General features: G+C 38.4%; 1 long non-coding RNA gene across 1 annotated transcript in view; it reads left to right on the top strand.

Annotated features, from left to right (window-relative positions):
* LOC141372725 (uncharacterized) overlaps positions 1 to 23300 on the top strand; it is a 289174-nt gene extending 265874 nt beyond the window's left edge. The window contains exon 4 of the long non-coding RNA XR_012378126.1: positions 23189 to 23300. This is a non-coding gene — a long non-coding RNA (uncharacterized lncRNA). The remainder of the gene's footprint in view (positions 1 to 23188) is intronic.
* Positions 23301 to 23431: the final 131 nt, after the last annotated feature.

Raw genomic sequence — 23431 nt, 5'->3', positions numbered from 1 at the left:
CAGCACATTTTTTCCAATTTTGCATGATAAGTGCATTAATATTTATTCATAGTCTATGACCTTTACATAATTCTCCTGGGCACTATTTTCCAAACTACGATGTTTGCTCTTTTTTTCTCTCTTTAATACTTACCGTTTATGCACTTCTTATTACTCACATTTTATGAGCATGTTAGGATTATTATGGAATGCGTTGGAATGAGACCTGACTCTAACTCTTTTTCATCACATTTATCTTATAGTGGTGGGTACACAAATTTATACACTTGTCAAAAATGATCGAATTGAGTGATGTCAACAAAAATGGCAGAGGAGGGAATTCAAAAAAAGTCCATCCCTCTGCAAAAGCAATGAATAAACTAACAAAAACTGTCAAAATCAACATTTTTGGAACTCTGGAAATTAACCAAAAGCATGAAGCAACCAGGGAAACACTTTCAACAAGGAAGCTGAATCTTGGTAGACAGCTTTCTGGCATTTTAACTTAACCTGGTCACATCCCTTGCCCCATTGCTTGGCAGTGGCCTTGAACAACAGCCCAGAGCCAGCACAGGTGCTTATGCCAGAGAATAGTAGAATGAGCTGTATTCTCAAAGAACTGTGAGAGTTTGTTCTGGTCTGTGGTGGTTCTGTGGAAGACTGGCTCAAAGGGTTTGCTTTATCTCACCTAACTCTGAAGTCTCCCAGTGCTGAGGTGTGGCATTTGTCAAAAACATTTAAAGAGAAATGTATTTCCTTCTGCTGCCTTGGGCAATGGATGTGAGCAGAGATGAACAATGGAGTAGCCAGATGCCCAGGAAGAAAGGTTGGATGATGAGAAGCTTAGAGAAAAAGGGATGTGAAAAACTCTGACATATTCCTAAAAACCTAGAACGCCATGTGCATGCCCAGAAAAGATGTGAGAAGGCCCTAACTTTCATGTCTGGCTGACCTTGAGGTTGAGTGAAAGCAGAAAGTAGGGCTATGGTACAGTTGTAAACTGTCTCCCTGAGTATTGAAGGTGAGCCCCCAACACACACACACAAAGCTCATCTGCAAAGACTGAATCCTTTTCCTTTTGTTTCTTACACAGGTGTTGAAATCTATGTCCAATTACTAGCTGTCCACTAAGCTAATAAAATACAGACTTCAGTGGACATACATAACAAAGAATATAGACTTTACCAAATTAGACCAGGATGATCCTTAAACAAATATACAACAACAAAGATAACAAACAGAAACAAGAAAACCTTGCAAGGGGAAAATCTGACTTTCAGAGTTGCCACATTAGAACATTGGAAGTGTACAGTTTTCAAGACCAAAAATATGAGGCATACAAAGAAACAAGAAAGTATGATCAACTCACAGGAAATAAAGACATTAACAGAAATGGTCCTTGAGGGAGCCCAGAGATTGGGCTTAATAGACAAAGATATTAATTCAACTGTCTTAAATTTACTTGAAGAGCTGAATGAATCCAAATCTTATGGGAAGCAATGAGAGCAGTGCTCAGAGAGAAACTTACACCTATAAATGTCTACATTAGAAAAGAAGAGAGATCTCAAATCAATAACTCAAACTTCCACCTTAAGGACATGGAAGAAGGAAAGCTAAACCCAAAGCAAGCCAACAGAAAGAAATAATAAAGATTAGAGCAGAGGTAAATTAAATTGAAATAGAAAAGCAATTGAAACAAATGGATGAAACCAAAGATTGGTTCTTTGAAAGGATCAACAAAATTGACAAACCTTTAGTGAGACTTACTGAGAAAAAAGAGAGAAAATCTGAATGGACCTATAAAAAGTAAATAGATCTAACTAATATACGAAAACCCTCCAACAATAAAAAAATTTAGGACCAGATGGCTTCACTGGTGAATTCTTTCAAACATTTAAAAAATTAAAATCAGGGGTACCTGGGTGGTTCAGTCAGTTAAGTGGCTGCCTTCAGCTCAGGTCATGATCTCGGGGTCCTGGGATCGAGCCCCACATCAGGCTCCTTGCTCAGCGGGGAGCCTGCTTCTTCAACTCCCTCTGTTGCTCCCCCTGCTTGTGCTTGCTTGCTCTCTCTCTCTCAAATAAATAAATAAAAACTTTAAAAAAAAATTAAAATCAATCTTTCTCAAACTCTTCCCCAAAATAAACAAAAGGTAAAACTTACCAACTCAATGTTGGTAAGACATTACAAGAAAAGAAAACTATAGAACACTATCCCTTATGAATATGGATGCAAAAATCCCTAATAAAATATTAGCAAACTGAGTCCAGCAGCACATTAAAAGGATTATACATCATGATTAAATTCTATTTATAGTCCATTAAAAAAATGTAGCTAGGAATAAATTTAATCAAAAAAGTGCAAGGCATGTGCATTGAAAACTACAAAATATTTTGGAAAGAAATTGAAAAAGACCCAAATAAGTGGAAAGACATCCTGTGTTCATGAATGAAATGCTTAATTTTGTTAAGATGGTAATACCCTCAAAACTGATCTATGGATTCAGTGCAGTCTATCAAAATTCCAACTGCCATTCGGCAGAAATGGACAAGCTGATTCTAAAATTCATACTCTAAATTGCAAGATATCCTAAGTAATAATTTTTTAAAAATGAAAAATCAGAACAAAATAGAAGAACTCACACTTCCTGACTTCAAAACTTACAGCAAAGTTACCATAGTCAAAACAGTGTGGTATTGATGTAGAGATGGATACATAGATCAATGGAATTGAATTGAGAGTCCACAAAAAAATCCATATATCTTTGGTCAATTGTTGTTTGAGAAAGGTGCCAAGGCTATTCAATGAGAAAAAAGAGTTGTCATTTCAGCAAATGGTCCTGAGATAATTTCATATCACAATCCAAAAAAATAAATTTGGACACCTACCTTACACCATATACAAAAAGCTAATTCAATGTATTAAAGATATTAATGTAAGATCCAAAATTACAAAACTCTTAGAAGAAAATGTAGGTGAAAATCCTCAAAATTTTGGGTTAGGAAACAGTTTTTTATTTTATTTTAAAGATTTTATTTATTTATTTGTCAGAGAGAGAGAGCACAAACAGGGGGAGTGGCAGGCGGAGAGGGAGAAGCAGATTCCCCATTGAGCAGAGAGATGGACCTTGGGCTCAATCCCAGGGTTCTGGGATCATGACCTGAGCCAAAGGCAGATGCTTAACTGACTGAGCTACCCAGGCGCCCCTATGTGATTCCATTTATATGAAATGCCCAGAATGGGTAAATTCATAGAGAACAGGATATAGATTAGTAGTTGCCAGGGACTGGAGGAAAGGTGAATGGGGACCAACTGTTTAATCAGTATAGTTTCTTTTTGGTGATAAAAATGTTCTGGAATTAGATAGAGGTGATGGTTGTATAATATTGTGAACTAATAAAAAAAACACTGGTTTTCAAACATTAAAATGAGTAAATTGATATAGTTTAAGTTATGTGAATTTTATCTCAAGTAAAAATCAACAAATTGTGGACTTAAAATTATTGATTTTTTTTTTACTTTTAAATTATACTTCAATGAAGTTAATGAAGTTGTGCTATAAACTAAAAGTAAGTACATAAATAAAATGCCTAAAATTGCATGTTAACAAGAAATAGCTGTTATTTCAAATATAAAATAAGGTTTTCCTTATCTATTTAGTATAGTTATTTTATAGTAGAAAATGTAAGATATATAAGAATTTCTTCAGAAGAGATGGCCTCATTCTCTTATTTCAAAAAAATTTAATCCATTATTTTTAAGAAAATTAATAATTTAACTTTTTATGCCATAAAATTAACTTTTGTCTACTTTCCACTTACTGTTTATAAAAGCTTTCTATTAAACAGCAATAAAGGGTGTTTCAGACCCCCAGTCTGATATGTTGTACCTGGAATTTACCATCTACTTTTTTTTTTTTATGTTCTAGTTAGAATTTTTGACCTGGAAAAGACCTAGAGTTTACCCATTGCAACCAGAAAAAAAATAGGAGACCAGATATACCAAAGTGCTTTCCATAAGTGATATGGCTTAAATCAGAAGGCTGGCCTCACTGTATTTTCTTAAATCAGTTGTTTACAATATAGTCTGGATTTTTTTTTTAAGTTAATTTCCTACTTGTTCACAAATTTCTCATGCAAGACTAATGTATGGCAGAAAGTATGGTAACCTATATAAACACTAAGAGAAAATCCAACAAGAAACCATACCACAAGGGTTGATACAGAACAATCTGAGAGCAAAGAAGGCCTTAGATGACTTTCTAGTTCTAATAGAATCTGGTTACTTTGAAAAGCAAGAAATAATTAGATTGCTAAATTCAGTGAGATTATTAATTTATGATTTAAAAAATAACTGAATTTTATTTTTGCAATATTAAATATCAGGAATCTGATTATAAAACAATAACAAAAATGTTGAGAATGAGATGTGCTCATAATCTAGAGAATTAGACTAAGCTGAGAAGAAAAAACTATATAAAACGATGCTATCTTTCCTTGATTCTAGTATTTTTTCTTTTTTTCTCTATTTTTCCTGTTTTGTGTTGCATGCTTTATATGTTTGACTCATTAATTTCTTTTTTTTTTAAAGATTTTTATTTATTTGACAGAGAGAGAGACAGCAAGAGAGGGAACACAAGCAGGGGGAGTGGGAGAGGGAGAAGCAGGCTTCCCGCTGAGCAGGGAGCCTGAAGCGGGGCTCGATCCCAGGACCCTGGGATCATGACCTGAGCCGAAGGCAGACGCTTAACGACTGAGCCACCCAGGCGCCCCTTGACTCATTAATTTCTAATTATAATTTAAAAACATAACTTATGTAAATGCTAATTGTTGAAGACATGTGCTTAGAGTTTGCATTTTTCAAAAATAAATCATATTACTCTGCATAATCAGCAACATAGAGAGCTCTGAGAAATAATTATGCAGAGTCTTAAGAAATTTACTTAAAACCTCAAATAATAATGAACATGTAGTTTTTCTATATAGGAGTGAAATTTACTATATTATGGTGTTTTATTTGGATTTATAATAATATAGCATCCTCTGGAAAATAGTCAAATTCTTTATCTATGGCTGTCCTTAATGCAACTGAAGTAGAATAAAAACAGGACCAAGATTCTAGAACATGAAGAACACACTGCTAATCAGATCATGCCTTGCATTGAATTATTCCGATGCTAGGTTGTCTACCAAAGTTATCTTCGATGGCTTGACTCTTCTTTATCTACATTCTCTTATCAATTCTTTCTCCTCTTTGGTTGGGTGAAAAATCTCTTTTTGACCTACCGTGAATTAAAACATGCTGAATTTCACGAGGGGAAATGTAAATCCTTTTGCGTGCATTCATTTAAAATGAATACATTTTAAAATATATCCCTTCCTGGAAGTATTTGCATTTTATCAGGTAGCAGAAGACCTGCAAAAGGTTGGATCTCTATAGATGACATTTCAAACATTTCATGTAGAGTGCTTTTAGATTAATGGATGTCTCTAGGACTCCTAAGATTTACCACACGGTGTGCACCTGCTCGGACCACCTGCAAGGTTAACCTGTGTCTATTTGGTACTATGATCTCCCCCCACCACCTGGAATCCTCTCTCCAGCAAATATCCCCATTCTGTGCTTCTGCTCTGTTTCTCAACATAATAGGGAGATTTGAGAAGGGCATCGATGTGGGTTAGGTTGGTATGAAATGAATCTTGCTCTTCCGGAGTGTCTCTTTCCATTCCCATAAGGACCTGTGGGTGTAGGATGTGCAGGCTGACATATTGCCAAGCCTAGGCTCTTGTCGCTAGCTCTCTGGCAGATGCCGCTGGCCTCTTCCACTTGGTGCCTAGAACTTGGCAGTGCCAACAGAAACTCACAACAGGGACATGCTATTGGGCAAAAGAAGCAACTATCCTTGTCACAGTTAAGAAAGGCTTGCTCTTTATGCGGAGGAAAGTAGGGCAAGCAGGGTGGGGAGGCAGTGAGACCCAAAATGTTCTCTTTGATCAGCAACCTCCAGAGATGCTTTGCCCTTCCTATAAAGGCTGCTATCGACAGGGTTTTACCCTCTTTAACATAAAATATTCAAAAGAGAAATGTTTTCTTAGCCAGTATTAGCTACAGAGATCACCACGAGGGAAAGATTAAGAAGAACTGTTTCTTTGGGAACAGAATTATAAAGGGGGAGGCCTCCCTTTAGGGCTGGCAATAGTATGAACAAAGTAGATAGAAGTGTAAGGACGAATGGAAGGTAAGGGGAGTGGCCCAGAGGGCAATGGAACTGAAGAGGAAAAATCTGTGTCCTAAGATGGCCGACCAAGCCAGCAGGGGCGTGCCAGTCCCTGCCCCAGGGCTCTTTCGGGTTCCTCTCCCTGCCCCGCTTCGCGCATGCGCCAAAAGTGTCAAATATGTGCAAGTAGAAGTGTATAAATTACCCCCCTTTGCTTGTGCTTGGGGCTCAGACCTTTGGAGACCACTCTCCTCTGAGCCCGCCAGCTTTAAATAAACCTCCTATCCTCCAAGATCTCTGGGTGCCGCTTGGTTCTTCCGTCCGGCGATCCTGTCCAGGTTCTGGAACAGAGGAACTGGTGGCTCAAGTTAACAGACAGAAACAAGTGTTCGGATGGATTGTTTGGGAAAGTGAAGACCGTGAACAGACTGGCCTTGAAATTGGGAAACCAAAATGATGTCTGAGGGAAGGATATTCCAAAACCGAACCACATATATCTGACTGGAATTCTCATTTAAATTTGAATATTTCATTGAGTCTTTTTCATTTCTTTCTCAGTGCCTCTTTTTTATTTCTTTCTCAGTTGCCCACACGTTCAAACCCTGAGAGGTCCACCCAGAGAGCACTTTCAGTATTTGGAGAGGGTGCATTTTCTTTTGTGTAAGAAAATAGAGTTTATCTAGTTTTCCTATTTCCTAAGGGTACTATCTAATATCTGATATTTATTCTTTAGGAAACAAAGTTCCTCATTTATTATTATTATTATTTTTTTAGGTTCAATATTCCCAGAGCGGCGGAAAGATATTCAGGCAGGTTGGTGCTGGCTAAATAATACCCGATATTTATCTGCATATCAACAAATCAGCCCGCTACTTCTGTTCTGGATAATTTAGAAAAACAAAGCAGCATTTCTTTCAAAAACTGTCCCTCTAGATAAGCCCATATCTCAGTGTTGTGTTAAAGACTGTTCCATAATGTAGAGAGTCAAATTAGTATACAATCTTGCAGTCAAACCTGCACAAAAGGTTTTTGTAGAAAAGAGGAAAAACAATGTTGGAGGAAACTGTATTTTCTGAGCTTTTCAAAGTCTTTTCATGGCAACATAGCTGAAACGCTGCTTTCTTTTTCTTTCTTTCTTTCTTTTTTTTTTAAGGATTTTATTTTTAAGTAATCTCTCTACCCAATGTGGGGCTCAAACTCAACCCCGAGATCAAGAGTTGCATGCTCTACCCATCTAGTCAGTCAGGCACCCTTGAAATGTTGCTGAGTAATGTTGTTTGTTTCAAACAATTACCGTACTTGTTTTAATGTAAGTTTCATAATAAAATAAATGGGAGCCAAAACCAATGTTGAAGAAGCCTATCAGCTGCAAATTCTCTTGGCTGCCTGGTTGCTTTAAACTTTTGCCCTGGTGAACATAACAAGACAAACAGTTTAGGCACTTAGAATTGCTAAGGAGCCTTGAAGACATGAGTCCCACCCTCTTATTTTGCAAAAGAGTATAAAGTTTAAAGAGATTAGGTGAATAGCTAGAAGTGCAGAGCCAGTTACTTGTACTAGTGTGATTTGAGTCTCAAGATTATTTTCCTCCAGATCAAGTGTCCTCCTTTTTACTCCTTTCTTGGATATCCTTTGCATGCACCTCTCCCCACTGAAAACACTTGGCGTGTGGTTGTATAAATGCACATTTAATTGTCTCTCTTTTCCATCAGGCTCGAATCTCCATGAAGGTAGGAAACAAAGTTGCTGTTTCAACTTTGTGCACCTCTAGCCCAGTCTCTGGCAGAGAAAGGGATCCATCAACAGCAGTCAATTTATATGAATTACTGTTGAATTTCACATACATATCAGTACTGGGCGGGGAGGGGGCTGGAGTTCACCTCATCATTAACACTCTTGGTTGTCTCAGTCCCCAGTAATAATGTATATTTGTTTCCCCCAAATTCTCCACCTAGTCTGTGAGCTTAGTTGAAGCAATTATGTAGTCACATCCCCTCTGCCTTCTGATATTCCCCTTCCCACCTGGGCTCAGTCCTGACCACCGCCCCGCCTAACACTGCATGCTTTCTCCTCCCCCTCCTGCTTCCATCATTCAATACCTAAAAGTTGGAGATAAAGCTCATATAGAAAGTAGAGAGGAGGTAATGATTCTCCTAGCCCTCTCTCCTTGAATTTCCATTTACACATTCCCCAACACCCACCACAGACAGACTCTACCACAAACCTGCTCCTTGTTTATGAATCATGACACGTGCTTTTTTGAGTACGGTTTGCTTTGTATTTGGCCTTCTTTTTTTGGTTGCATCTCAGGGAAGGAACTCAGAACAGGATGTCAGTGAAACCAAGGTCCTGGCTTGATCTCCTACCCTGGTCTGGCCATCTTCAGCACTAGCCTGGTTTATTCTAACAGCCTGCTTTGCCCTTTCCCTCCCTCTGGTATATAGTTCCTAAGCCAGACAAGGTCTCTCCTCCACTCAGAGCCTTCTCACTAACAGACAGCAAGTCAGAGTCCTTGTGGTAACTTGCAAGGCCCCTGGCTGTTAGCTTCCTGGCTTACATGCTATTCTTCTCCCTTGCTCACCACCAGCCTCTTAAAAGGCCCGCTCTATACCTTCCTCAGGGCCTTTGCACTTGCCTTCTCCTTTGTCTGGAGTGCAATTCACACAGGTTTCCCCAGGGCTTACTCACCCACCTTCCTTCCTCAGGTTTTGACTTACATATCTCCTGTTTATTGAGGCTGCCCTGACCACCCTATGTAAAATTGCCCATACTTCTTCCCAACACTCTATGTCTCTTTCTGATCACTCCTGATAACCTCCAGAAAATTCTTCTCTCTATAGAGTTGTTCTGAAGATTAAATGAACTAGGATATGCAAGAGTTATAAATTCTTCCTATCAAAGGCAATATCGAAGCCTGGCAACTTTTAGTGCATTTTCTTTTGTGAAGGCATTAACATTTTCTGAACTATACTATAGTTAATTCTGTAAAGGCTCGGGGTGCCTGGGTGGCTCAGTTGGTAGTGTTTGCCTTCGGTTCAGGTCATGACCCCAGGGTCCTGGGATCTAGTCCCACGTCAGGCTCCCTGCTCTGTGGGGGGGTCTGCTTCTCCCTCTGCCTCTGCCTCTCTGTCTCTCATAAATAAATAAATAAAATCTTTAAAAAAAAAAATTCTGTAAAGGCTCTCTCTCCTCTCCTTGACTGGAAGCTCCTTAGAGGAAACTATCTCTTCCATTCCTCTCATTTATCTTCATCTACATGCTCCAGTTTCTAGAACAATGTCTTATATATGATAGACATAAATATTTATAGATGAAGGAAAAATCATTCCCCAAGTCAGGGAACAAAGTGAGAGCACTCCCCTATTTTTCAACATCTTTCAGAGAATTATAACAAACTATGATTTTTCTTTTCATTCCTTTTCTTCTCTAAAATTTCAGATCATCAGTATGAACAAAAAGCCAAATCCTTATCTTGCCTACACCACTAAAAAGAAACAGTAGAAAACAAACAAACAAACAAACAAAAAACAACTGGTTTCAAGGACTGATTCATGATCCTGTTGTTCTGAGTTCCAAGGAAAATGGTAACAGTTCCTACAGTCTAGTGTGGGGTCTTGGTGAGCACCATCAGAAACCTTTCCATTCTGCTCTGTCTACTCATTTACCTTCCTCAGTCTCGGTTCCACAACAAACCCAGAGCAGTCCTGGACTGGTACGTAGCCACTGTCACTGAGGCGGGGTCTGACTTTGTTGTTCAGACTGACCCCTGCATTCCATACTGAAGAACCACAAGTCTGACAGACTCTCCTCGGCCAAATTTCAGTCAGGCTCCTCTGCCCTTTCTTCTTGACTAGAATTCCACCTTGGCCTGTAGAACTGAGAACGCTCAGCACAAATGATACTGTCCCCACAACTCCCAGGTGCACCATCGCTTCCCGCCCTCCCAACCCCTACCGCACACACCAAGAGATGTGAGTAGCGTCATTGCAAACAGCTCAAGGTTTCCAACATCCCCGGATGTATCCAGCCTCCCCTTTTAAGTTCCTCCCTGGAAAAGCTCACGACTGCCCAAAGAATTTACTGTTAAGATATATGCAGATCCAACATCTGACCTGCATGACAGTTCTTAGAATACAGCGCCCCTACCTGGTTTTTAGGAATGTCCATTTCCCTGACGGCTCCATCCTCTGTTCATTCCTCCTCCCTACTCCCCCATTCTCCCTTTGGAACATCCACTCTTCTCCATACAGATCAGAGTTGAACTCCTTTTATACTAGAGTCTCTCCTGATGCAGTAGTCTAAATGAAATCTGTCTTGCCCCCTTTAACACATGGCTAACTCTGCTTCTATTCACAAATCTAAATTCTGAGGCCGAGAGGAGGAAAAGATGAGTGTCTGAGTGACTTCTGGGCTGCCTCGTGCCCGTGGAAATTTCCCTAGCGCAGAGTTTCTGCAAGAAGTGTGTATGTGGTTTCTGAAACATAAAACTTATTAGGTCTTTCAATATCATTTTTGGAAAGGCTGTATGGAAACACAAAAATAAATCATGGATTTTTCCATTAAATATCTTGAAAAGAAAAAGCATTATTAGTGAGTAGGACTATTACAATGAATAAATACATATTTTTTTAAAAAAGGAATAATTTTGAAAAAAATCTCATCTCAAAATTTCAAGATTGTTGCCCCCAGGCTTTAGTTCAATAAATGCAACCACAGGACATGATGCTGTCATCACTTCTGCTTAATAAGACTGTCTTATAATTCTTTTAATTTATCTGAATTTTCAAAGCATTTGCTTGACAGATTTTAGATGAGCAGCTAATCTGTCATTTACAGAAGGGACAGTGATGAGAGGGAGCAATGGCTTATTCATCCATATGCTCTTTTATCTGTTGATTTAATTTATTTAGTTCATTCTTTACTAAAAGTATTGACAGAGGGGAAAAATATTTAATCACAATCTTGCAGGTTAAAAAAAAAAAAAGGATGCTGATATCAGGCTCAGGGCAGCAGGAGAAAACTAGGATGTTGATGATCCCAGGAGGAAAGGAAAATGTGATTGAGTGATGTTTATCTGACCTATTTTATTCTGAATTGTTATGGATGCAGCAGTAGTGGTAGAGAGCTTCATGCATGTGACAGGTATTCACCAAAGGATTTTTTTCTGCACTGTGTGTAATCATGAACATGATTTCTTACCCACATCTCACTGTAGAACTTTTGTTAGGGTTGTGATTGCAAATCAGAAGCCCAGACTTGTGATTTTATTTTATAGAGAAGGAATGGTCATTTTGTGTTGCTTAGACTTTGAAGGTTTATTTATGGTGTTTATTCTATTTTAAATTTTTATTTATTTAATTTTTTTAAGCTCTCAGAATTCTTGATCATCTGATTGAGAAGATATCCAAAAAAGGTAGAAATACACTAAGTTACAAAACTATTTTTATTTTGTTTTTACTTTGTTGCTCTTGGTGGTTTTAAAACCAGGGGTAAAAATAATAGGAATAGGATTCAATTTCTACTCTTAGAAAATAATTTTTTGCTCCTCAGTAAAATTGAGAGAAAACATCCCTACTAATGATGAAGCAATTTTTTTTTTTTTTAGGTTGGGGGGGGTTTCTGATTGACCTTTGTTCCAGTCAACTCTGTAGAGTGGGAAATTTAGAAATCATAAGAAATGTGCTGGGTAGAAATAATGGAAAAGTAGAGAAACCAATTTAGCGATTGCTTAAGGAGAAGTACCCTAAAGTCTTAGGACTTTTCTGAAGACTGGTGTAAGACTTTGGCTTGCTTTTGCGTGAAATTGTTGAAATCTTATTTATATCTTATCTTCTAGTGGAGATTTCTCCCTCTGAGATGTCTGTCTACATGATCACATATTCACAAGGTAGAGTAGTTTTCTCGAAAGTGTCAAGTATCTCAGAAAGTCTAACCCAAAGGACAAATTTTATTTATTTAACAAAGTAGTGAGCACCTACTATGCTCTAAAAACTACTAAGTTCTTTGTGTTCATTGGTAAACAAATGAGACTTGTCTCCATGACAACAGAGCTGGGGGCTAAAACAGCTGGACCCTCCCCCCCTCCCCCTGCAGCTTGTCTCTCTCTAGAAGGTCTTTCCAGCATAGCCACTTCAACACAGCCAGACTTCTCACATGGCAGCTCAGGGCTCCAAAAGTATGTGTCCCAAGAAAGAGAAAGTCAGCCTTTTATGACTGGACTTGTAAGTCATATCGGTAGTCATGTGTGCCTTGCTCTAAAGTTCATGGTGAGTCACCAAGTCCAGCCAAGAGAGGGGATTTAGATTTCATCTTTTGAAGAGATGAAGGTCAAAGAAGTCAAGATAAGGTTTACAACCCACACAATAACTTTGAAAAAGAGGAGGAAACAGTTTTCGGGGAGCCAAAGGAAGACATGGTTTAATTTCCTTTGCAAGGCTTTTACTTTGGCAATCTAGAGTCTTCACACTCTTCTTTCTGACCTTCTCTTTTGTGGTTTTATAGAGAAATTGATTCATAGCAAACGACCTGTGTTACCTACTTTAATCCATGATTGATTATGTAAAAAGAAAGAGAGTAACATTTGCTTTCAAGAAAAGTCAGTCAGAGGCAGAAGTAATTCAATTTATGAATTTAATATTGCAAGCTATTGAGCCAGATCAGGGAGAGACAAGTCTGCTTTGAAGATTGTTTGTCCTCAACTGAATCAACTTGGGGATGTCAATCATATTTTTTTCAAAGTATTTTGGTGAAAAGATAATGGAACCAAAGTAAAACATTTGATTATATGTCAGTGTGTGAGTGAGCACAACAGAACCAATCTTCAAGAGGTGCTTCATGCTCTCACTGAACTGAACAAGCCCGTAAGAATATCAGCTTCTGAGTGGTTGAGAGTTGGATAAACATGTATTGCCCCCAGCCTGCTCTCTCCCCCACCTCATGTATAGGCGCTGGACAAAGGCAGTGGGGAAATCATTAATCTTTGTCCCAGCCCAGGAGTCTCTTCCCCAGGTTCCACTTTGTCTAGTGCCCCATCCTCCACATTTGTTTGTTTGTTTGTTTGTTTTAAGAGAGGGAGCGGGGAGAGAGGAAGAGAGAGAATCTTAAGCAGGCTCTAGCAGAGCTGATCTTATGACCCTGAGATCATGACCTAAGCCAAAAATCAAGAGTCCGATGCTTTATCCAAATGAGCCACCCAGGTGCCCCTGTTTGTTTCTTTTTAGTTCAAGGACTTCCTGGAGCAGTTTTAGTAGGTTATTGGCATGAAATAATCAGATACAAGTCAAGACAATGCTAGTGATTGTGCTCTGTTTCTTCTCTTTGTCCATCCTGATTCACTCATCACCATTCTCCACTCTGCCCTGAGAAGCTCACGCTCTAGGATTCCATCAACAGTCACGTTTTGTTTTGTTTTCTTGACTTAGGGCTTCAGGAATAGTGGTGGGGTTCTGAGGTGCAGAGCCGAGTAACACTGAGATGTTGTTTCCCATCTCCACCCCCACACTGTGCTGGGGGCTGTGCCCATCCATCAGATGGAAAAACAATGATCTTGTTAGAGCCTTTCTACAGCGCTCTCTGCCTCCGGTGTCAGTAATTGCTCTTTTCTGTTGCCCCATTCAGGTCTAAGAATGGGTTCTGATTGTCATTGTCATTATTTCAGAGACACTACAATGTTATTTGGTGGTTTCTTTAAACTCACCCTCACCTTTCTAAATAGTTCTTCATTAAAACCTTCTTTAAAGTAAGTAATTTGAGTACGGTTGGAATGACTTCCAGTTTATTGCTTAAGCAACTGGATAGATACAGATGCCATTTCCCCAAATGAGGAAGACCAGAAGTTGACTTTGGGATGTATTACGTTTCTTGATGTCCATAATACTTGAGTAGATGTGCAAACGGGAAGTTGAAATCAGAAGAGAAATCTGTGCTGAAGATAAAAAATTCAGAGATGACATAGAGATGCTATATGCCGGAATCCTGTCTTAGACATTTGGATGTCAGTGGCCAAACTGAGTGGCAGGCACAGATAATAGGAGAGTTGGTGAGGTGCTGGATATTGCAGGGTCAATTCTGTGGGCACCAGAAGTGCCACATCCAAGTTCCTGAGCAAAGGAAAGAAGAGACGCCAGCCCCGGGGAAGGCTGGTTTATGGAGTAGCCTGTGAGCTCTGATTCAGTTCTGGAGCCTTCTGGGCCCTAGAACAAGACCTCTCCTGGGGTTCTTCACTAGGTGCAGCCTCTTAGCTGTGCCTGAGCTTTCCCTCGTTGACCACCCTCCCTCCCACCTGCCCCTAACTTCCCAGGCTTCTTTTCTGTCAGTCTTATCCTTCCCTGGCTTACTGCCCTAGCCTTCCCTGTAGTCCCAGGGAAATCCTTTCCTTATTCTGGTTGATCCCCTTTTACCTTCCTTTAGAACCCTCTTTTCTTCTCCTTATTACTTAATAGACTTCAATGGACCATTAAACCCAGAGTACAAATCGTTAGCTGCTGAAAAACTCATTCTCCTTCCCAAAGCCTCCCTGGAGGGAAAATATTTGCATTCCATCCTTTTAGTCTAACAGAGAAAGAGAAGAAAAGCAGAGGCCCTACCCCACTAAGCACCTTAAAGAATTTCAAGAAAAATGGAAAAAATTTCACAATCTGACGGGAGGCAGACGTTGGGTGGAGAAATGGAAATGTAAAGTTCGCAATGAAATTGTAACATAAATAAATCAATGTATAAAAATCCACCTGAGGAGGAGACCAACAATCAGATATTGGAACACTCTAACTAGGAAAGTTTTAAGGGAAAAAGGAAATTTGGGATAGTGGGATAGCAGCTGAGGAAGAGGAAAAATGTGAATCATAAGAAAAGAGGTTATCCCTGGTGAGAAATAAAGGAGTATTCGAATGCACAGGCAGAAACAAGAAAACTGTGTTTTGAATATCCAAGCATATTTTTTTTTTTTTTTTATGACTGGTGGTGAGAAGCAACAGAACCAAGCAATGAAGAGAGTTCATTCATGAGATTGAGTTTTACATCTCTGGCCCAGAATTTAGGATAAACCAGTAGAATGTTCTGTTCTTACCATCTGTAGCTGTTGTGTAGATTAAATGAGGCTTTTAACTTCCCTGCGCCTCCTTGCTATGAGCTGGCTACATGGACAACTTTGATTCACCTGACTTCCTTCCTCAAGTCTGAGGGAAATGCTCTGTCTCCCTAAGAATAAAGGTGAGAAAATACAGCAATCCCTGGGTGAACCCCCAGACCTGAGACATTCAGTCAGGTTCATGACTAGTCAATAAGGAAAGAGTTTGTTCTAACCAGAAAAGTACCAGCCAGCAACAACTTAGGGAGCTTGGGTAAACACATACAGAGAACACATCTATTATAGAAGGATGAAGCTCTCACTTGGTGAGATTAACCAATATTGTTCAGGGCAAGATAGGTCCCGGATTCAAGGTAGCCTATCTGGATTGGTAGGATTGTTGGACTGAGAATTGCATAGAAAGATACTTTTCCCCAAAGATATTAATATTACATTGTATTACTTAATTCTCCCAAATTTTAATTTCAAAATGTTATTTTACATCTTCATAAAACATAAGCATCTGTCAAATCGACAACAAGCTGAGGAAGAAAAATACAATTGGACAAACTCTCTATTTGAGTGAATTGACCTATGTCTGAGTGGTAGGAATAATGACTGCAATTACAGAGAAGGGTCTGGGAGTGACCTTGTGTTGATCTAGGCTTCTACGATTATCGGGAAAATACCACCAACATTATTATCTTTGAAACTCGGGTTCTTATGTTTCCCCTTGTAAATAAGTCACCTAGAAAGTATTATGTTTTCTTTCAACTCAGAAATAAAATGCAGCTTGAAGAAAACATTTTCCTTTGAAAACGTGGTACCAACTAATTTCTAGTTTCTCTGACTATTGAATTACATATATTAACAAAGGAAACATGTACAGGAGAAATCAGCCCATCTGTTGGTCAGAGAAAAATGTGAAAACAAGTAGAGGACTTAATAAAAATACAAGAAAAAATTACAAGTACATTAAATTTCAAGTACCACGCATGGCAAACATGTTGGGTGACAGGTACACTGTTCCTTGACTGCCAAATTCAAATGTCCGAGGGCTACATGAGCTGGAGTATGTATCCCAAGTTGTTCTGGCTGTATATAAAAAACACATTAAGAATTATTAAAGACATAATAATGAATAATAAAAGTTAACTATAAACTCCACAATATCCAAATGAAATATAATTAGTTCATTTAAGACAGCAAATAAATAAACTCACAGGAAGGTATGCCAAGATTCAGAAAAATGGGCCGTGGTATTCTCTTTTAAAATATTCTTAATAATTGTTATGCTTTATAGTATCATACATTGTTTTAGCATCTCTTGTATAAAAGGCATTTTATTTTTTTTTAAGATTTTATTTATTTATTTGACAGCGAGACACAGCGAGAGAGGGAACACAAGCAGGGGGGAGTGGGAGAGGGAGAAGCAGGCTTCCCGCATTGCAGGGAGCCCGATGCGGGGCTCGATCCCAGGACCCTGGGATCATGACCTGAGCCGAAGGCAGACGCTTAATGAACTGAGCCACTCAGGCACCCCTAAAAGGCATTTTAAAAATCTTATTAAGAATCAATCAGAATGGGGCGCCTGGGTGGCTCAGTTGGTTAAGCGACTGCCTTCGGCTCAGGTCATGATCCTGGAGTCCCGGGATCGAGTCCGACATCGGGCTCCCTGCTCATCAGGGAGTCTGCTTCTCCCTCTGACCCTCTTCCCTCTCGTGCTCTCTATCTCTCATTCTCTCTCTCTCAAATAAATAAATGAAATCTTTAAAAACAAAAAAGAATCAATCAGAATGATGATGTCTCAAATCATTAAAGGAAGAATTAACAAAGGAGAATCTAAAAAAGTTTCAAACCCTACTCACTAGAGGATCAGTATAGATTGTCTTCTGTAGAGAGACTTGTAGTTGCTAGCGTTTAGTGGCTTTAGAGAAGAACATGATTTTTCAAGTGTGAACCAAAGACCACAACAGCCATGAGTCACTGCAACTAAGAATTGTTGGTCAAATAATTTGAGGCAAATCTAGATTAAATCTATGTGAACAAATTTTGTTTGTTGTTGAATACAGATCATCGTGAGTCTCCTAATACACCATAGCACATCATGATATCCAAGATGGGACAATGTAGCAATTCCTGACCATATTTAAACATGGGATTTTTTTTTTTTTCGTAGCCACTGTCAGTGTTCTTTGGTATTATTTTTGTTTCACAAAATGCCTCATAATCTTTCATGGAAAATACTTTGGAAAGTTAGAGTGCGGAGACACTCTGATCATCAGTGACAAAACAGTAGATAAATTATATACCAACCTGTGGTCTGGAGTTACTCTGCTGTAAGTCAAGGATCTGGCTCAAATATAGCAAAATTAAGAAAAAAATTTTTTTTCTGCCTTATGTGTACAGTGACCCTACCGGTCTTCGTAAGTAGAGAAGGTAAAAGCTGAAAAGGAAAAAGAGAAGTAGGGTAGGAGTTAGAAAGGTTATGGTGGACTATGCTGGCCCTCCACTCCTAGTCTCTTCAGTAGTATCAGTTGTAAATGACAGGTGCTCAACTGTAGAAGATATAGATCCTGCCCCAAGGAGCTAATCTACTTAGAGAGAAATATAAGAGGTTCAGCAAATACATCCAGTGAGATAATTTAGTTAAATACAGGGTTCTGAGGAAGCAATTAAGAGGAGGTATAACCCAATCCTGGAACAGCTGGGAGTTGAGAGTTTACTCAAGATAGTTTTTTTTCAAATAAGGAGTCAGAACAAGCTGAATCCTGAAGGATGAATATGAGGCAGCCAGAACAATTTTGAGAGGAAGAATGTTTTATGTAGAAGGATTTAAGGAAGTATATGTGAAAGTATAGGCTACTCCAGAAGGGCCCAAAACTATTAAGAACCTGATACTCAGATAAAATGTTGAGTAAAAGAAAAAGATCTTGCCTGAGAACTAGGGGATTATATTTTAGTTCTAATGTATCTGTTGATAGGCTCTGACTTAGGTCATGAAAACCCTTTGAACCTTAGTTTTCCTGTCTCTCTGTTGAGAGTTAATTGTAAGACTAGAGGCTCTGGAAAGTTGCTCTCACCTTTAACAATGATATGAAATCAAACATTACTAATAGTTAATGCCGAATAACGTTTACCAGACACTGTTGTTACCTTTTTGCGTGTGGCAACACTAGGAAACTCAGACTGAGAGGATTCAAGTGACTTTCTCAAGGTTTCAGAGCTACTAGGATGGAACTGGGATTCAAAATGTGGCAAGCTGATTTCAGAGTCTGCGCTCTTAACCATAGGCTAAGTTGCTTCTCAATATAGAAAATAAAGGTAATACTGAAAATTATCAGATTCTATTATTTATTTTCCCTCTTTTTTCAAACCATATAAATACCTTCTTTGTAAGACAGGGGAACAACATAGGCAAACTCACTCAAGCATACCATATTTGGTTCAAAGTCTTCAAATATTGAAGAATTATGAAATTAGATGATCCCAAATAAATGGATAAGTGAATATCTTAAATACATTCTAATCACTTAGAAAAAATGATGCTATGTGGTGATCTCAGGCCTACTATTTCCAGAGATTCACACTAATATTGCAGGTAATTGCCTTCTGAAAGTTGTGGAATTGGTCAGTTTCTAGAAGCACTGGAACAAAGACAGAGACTAATAAGCGAGTCCCAAACTAACTTGTGATGTAAATGTTAAAAATAACTTACCCTGTAGCTTTGGTACCATGCTGTCTTCCTGGTCTGTGCCAAAGGACATCATTAGAGAATCTAGTTATCACAGAACCCTCTGTCCTCAGTTTCGAAATCTCCGTTTGTGAGTTCCAAGATGGACAAGTGTATCTGAGAGTAATAGACTCAACAGTTATTGTCAAATTGCATTATTTCTAAAACAAATATAACACAAATGGGTGAATATATTTAACCAATTCTCCCAAATACTTCTTTAAATTAACTTTATTCTTGATTAGAGGTGTTTATATATATATATAGTGTGTGTGTGTGTGTACACTATACATGCCAACTGTATATGTGTATATATATGTATAGTATATGTGCACACATTATACATGTTGGGTATTGTATAGGTATTGTATATGTGTATATATAAGATATTGTATATGAATATATATACTATATACATGAAATGGTTACATACATAAACAAAACCGCCAAACAGCACCACCACAAATAATGAACTTTCAATTATTCACTCACCCATGAGAATCATCCATCTTTAAAACAGTATTTTTTAACAAATTTATACAAATAAGAATATTTCTTTCTTTGCAAGAGAAGACATTTTTTGAAGACTACATAGCAGGGTGGAAAGAACTTGAGTGTTGAGTTTGGCATATTTTTTACACTCGGGGAAATCATTTAAGTTTGCTATGCCTCAATTTCTTCATCTGTAAAATGGAAACAATAATACCTACTTTGCAAAATTGAAAGACGTTTAAATGTAAACATTAGAGGTGGTGAGGATACATAAATCTGGTAACATATTTTTCTCACATGGAAATAGCATTTAATAAAAATTACTCTATTACCATTGATATTTATCTACACTAGTATTAGAATTCACTCCCAAATCTCAAAATCACCTATAAAAATCTACATTTTGACTTTTAGTATTTTATCTGATCGTTAAAAAAAATAACTTTTACAAGAAAATAAAAATTTGAAGCCAATACAATTTATCTAATTCTTTTAGACATCCATGTCGATGGAGATAGCGTTCAGCACACAGAATTAATGCTGCGTATCACTAACAGTAAAAAAAAAAAAAAAAAGAAAGAAAGAAAACTATTTAAACAACACAGAAAAAAAGAATAAGGATGTTGATAAGAGCCATCTGAGGATTTTCAGTTCACCACTGACAGTAAATATGTTGCAGCTTCTTTGTTCTAGATGAAATAAAATAGTCCCTATTGAGTAATGGAACTTAGTTTATGTCTTGAAGGAATAATTACAAAATAATAATGGGATCACTAAGAAATTTATGAGAGTAGAATAAGTGTCTTTACTATAATACCAAGATATGATGAAGTAAAGTAATTCAACAGACCCATCTCATCAAAGCCACTTGAAAGTGTTACTGTCTTCCAAATGTCAAAACAACACGACAATTTAGTTAAAAAAGAGTCAAATTCCTTGAGCGTGTGTTAACAAAACACATGAAATATATGTTTAAAGAACTAAAGTTTTAAAATTTAAACCAGTTTCTTTGAAATCTTAAAAAGGATTTTCAGGCCTTGCACCATCCGCCATCATGTGCCTAGTGCCACGGCCAGCTTCCCAGCTGAGACCAGCCCAGTCACACAGGGCGCTGTGCTGAAAACGGTCCTATGCTTGAAGTTTTAATGCTTTGTGGTTGCCGTACTGAAGTTCTGAAGAGTTTTGTCTTTGAATTTATTTGTGTTTTGTAAGTGAAATCCTATAGGACAATGGAACATGCCCCACAGGCTCGGAACTACATGGTCCTGCCTCATGCCTGCCTCCCTAGCATGGGTTCTCAACTGCCCAGCCTCCCATGCCTGGCATGCTGGGTGCTATTTAACCTGTCCCTTGATGCCCCTGCCCAATTATACTTACTGCCTTCCACACCTGGTGGGCACCTGTGTGCAGGGATTAGCTGTATGGCATCCTGTGTCTGAGGGCACAGCCTGCTGGCAGCTGGGCCTGGCGAAGACTGGAAGAACCATAGCACATTCACAGGTGACTACCAAACCTCTCATCCCTACCTGAAGAAGAACCAAGAATGTCCTGGTACAGAAACTGTAATCCCTTGGAGTGGCCTGTCCATTTGTGGGCTCTAGCATGGGCCTGTGGGAAGGGAAGATGCCCAGGAAGTGGAGTATCCCATTGCCTGAGTGATCGCAACATTGAAGAGCAAATAACATGTACCAGGACAGGACAAGAAAGAGAGTGAAAGAAAATGCAAGTGTTGTATGTTAGTACCTTTAATGATATTGTTCCTGCATTTTGAACAAGCAGCAACACTGTTTCATTTTTCACTTGCACCCACAAATTATGTAACCAGCCCTGCCTAGTGCCTAATGTGCCAGGCACATAGTAGGCACCCAATATATTTCTTCAATGGATAGTGAATGTAATCTTCACTGAAGAGACTGTCATTGTCAGTCTTGACAGTTTCACTTATTGAGTACTGAGAAGTCACTTCATAGTTCACTATCAAGGAGACTGTATCCTGCCAGATACAAGGAAGGGAGAGTAATAGTAGCTGGTGTCTCATTTTTGGAGGACTAGAGACTCTTGTTAGAGTTCTTATTCTTGTCCTTGTCCTTGTATTAGCTATAGAAAAAAGCCAAGACTCAAGACCATACTGTGCCTAAATCTTCCTCTGTAACTACCGGCTCCATCCCACAACCCTGAGATCATGACCTGGGCCGAAATCAACAGTTGGATGCTTAACCGACTGAGACATCCAGATGCCCCTGAACTATATAATATTCTTAAAAGACAAAACGCTAGAAATGAAAAACATTTTTGGCCGAAGTTAAGAAAGGGGTAAGGGCTGGAGGGAAGAGAATGTGGCTTTAGAAGTACAATGTGAGCAATCCTCACGATGGAAATGTTCTGTATCTAGATTGTGTCAATGTAAATATTCTGGTTGTGATATTGTGTGATAGTATTGCAAAATGTTATCATCGGGAGCAACAGGGTCATGGTTAAGTGGGAGGTCTTGATATTGTTCCTTACAGCTGCATGTAAATACTCAATTACCTCTACATAAAATGTTTAAACAACTAAAAATATTAAGTTTTAGAGTGACCAACATCAAAGAAGAAATCATAGTTACTGCATTAAATAGATTATACTTTTTGGGCACCTGGATGAGTCAGTTGATTTTGGCTCAGGTCATGATCCCAGGGTCCTGGGATCGCGCCCTGTGGGGCTCTGTGCTCCACGCAGCATCTGCTTCTCCCTCTCCCTCTGCTCCTCCCCCTGCTCGCGTGCTCTCTCTCTGTCTCTCTTTCTCAAGTAAATAAATGAATAAAAATCTTTCAAAATATAGATTATACTTTTGAACAATTAGGTTTATTAATATATCAAGAATTTTAGAAAGTAAAACCTTACCACCTATGCTTGTTATAGGACATTTCTGTCTTTGAGTGCTTCTAATAAACTGAAATGAACTCTGGAACAGCATAATTCAGAAAACCCTTGATGTAAAATTGCAAATGATCATTCAGTATTTCCTAACAAAGCAAAGAAACTAGAAGGCTTTGGTTCAGTTAAAATCACTGCAAAACTGCCACAAATTAAAATACAGTGAAAATTAGAGTGATAAGCAAACCTAGAAGAATTTATTGAGCACTATGCTATAGACATGAAAGTGTTAATGTACATTTCTAAAAACCCCAGTTCACATGTTTATGTACTTCCCAAAGACCTTCACGTTCAAGTATTTTAATATATGCCTTGGGTGTTTATTAATAGGCACTTTGGAATATCATTCAGGCCACTGGCTTTCTTCCTTTTAGTGCTGGGAAATAGTAATTTACTAAATAGCAACTCATTAATGTGAAAGAGTTAATGGAAAAACTGTGTTATGCATTTTGATAATCTACTTCAATAAATATAACCACATAATGATGATTATTTAGAAATATAAGTAGCAACAGTAAATCTAAATAAAGGCATTATTTATAAAGCTGGGACTAGTAATATTTTCCCACATATTGGTAGGATAAAAGTTATTTTTTTTTTTTTGGTCTCTTTATTCTAGATTGTTGACAATTTAGAATTAAGAAAAAAAATAAAAGAAAGAAATGATTTCTGGGGAAGTCCAGAGACAAGAACCTGGATTCAGGGTGATTATGACATGTTTTTTAATCCTTGAAATTGTTATGGGTATTATCAAGTAATGTATATTTCCTCTCCTTTTACTTCACAGGGTGAAGCATTCCAGTCATCACTATGTTGGTGAGTCTCCTCTGCTTTTTCTGCATCACAGTTTCCCAGTGAGAAAGAACATGAAATGATGCAAGGATGAAGGATACATACTAGAAGACCACACACTTTTCCTTTCCTTTCCTTTCCTTTCCTTTCCTTTCCTTTCCTTTCCTTTCCTTTCCTTTCCTTTCCTTTCCTTTCCTTTCCTTTCCTCTCCTCTCCTCTCCTCTCCTCTCCTCTCCTC

This window comes from Callorhinus ursinus, unplaced genomic scaffold (genome assembly GCF_003265705.2).
Source record: "Callorhinus ursinus isolate GAN/ISIS: 27379988/994484 unplaced genomic scaffold, GSC_fseal_2.0 scaffold5, whole genome shotgun sequence".
Lineage (NCBI taxonomy): Eukaryota > Metazoa > Chordata > Mammalia > Carnivora > Otariidae > Callorhinus > Callorhinus ursinus.
This window is presented reverse-complemented; position numbering and strand designations above follow the sequence as displayed.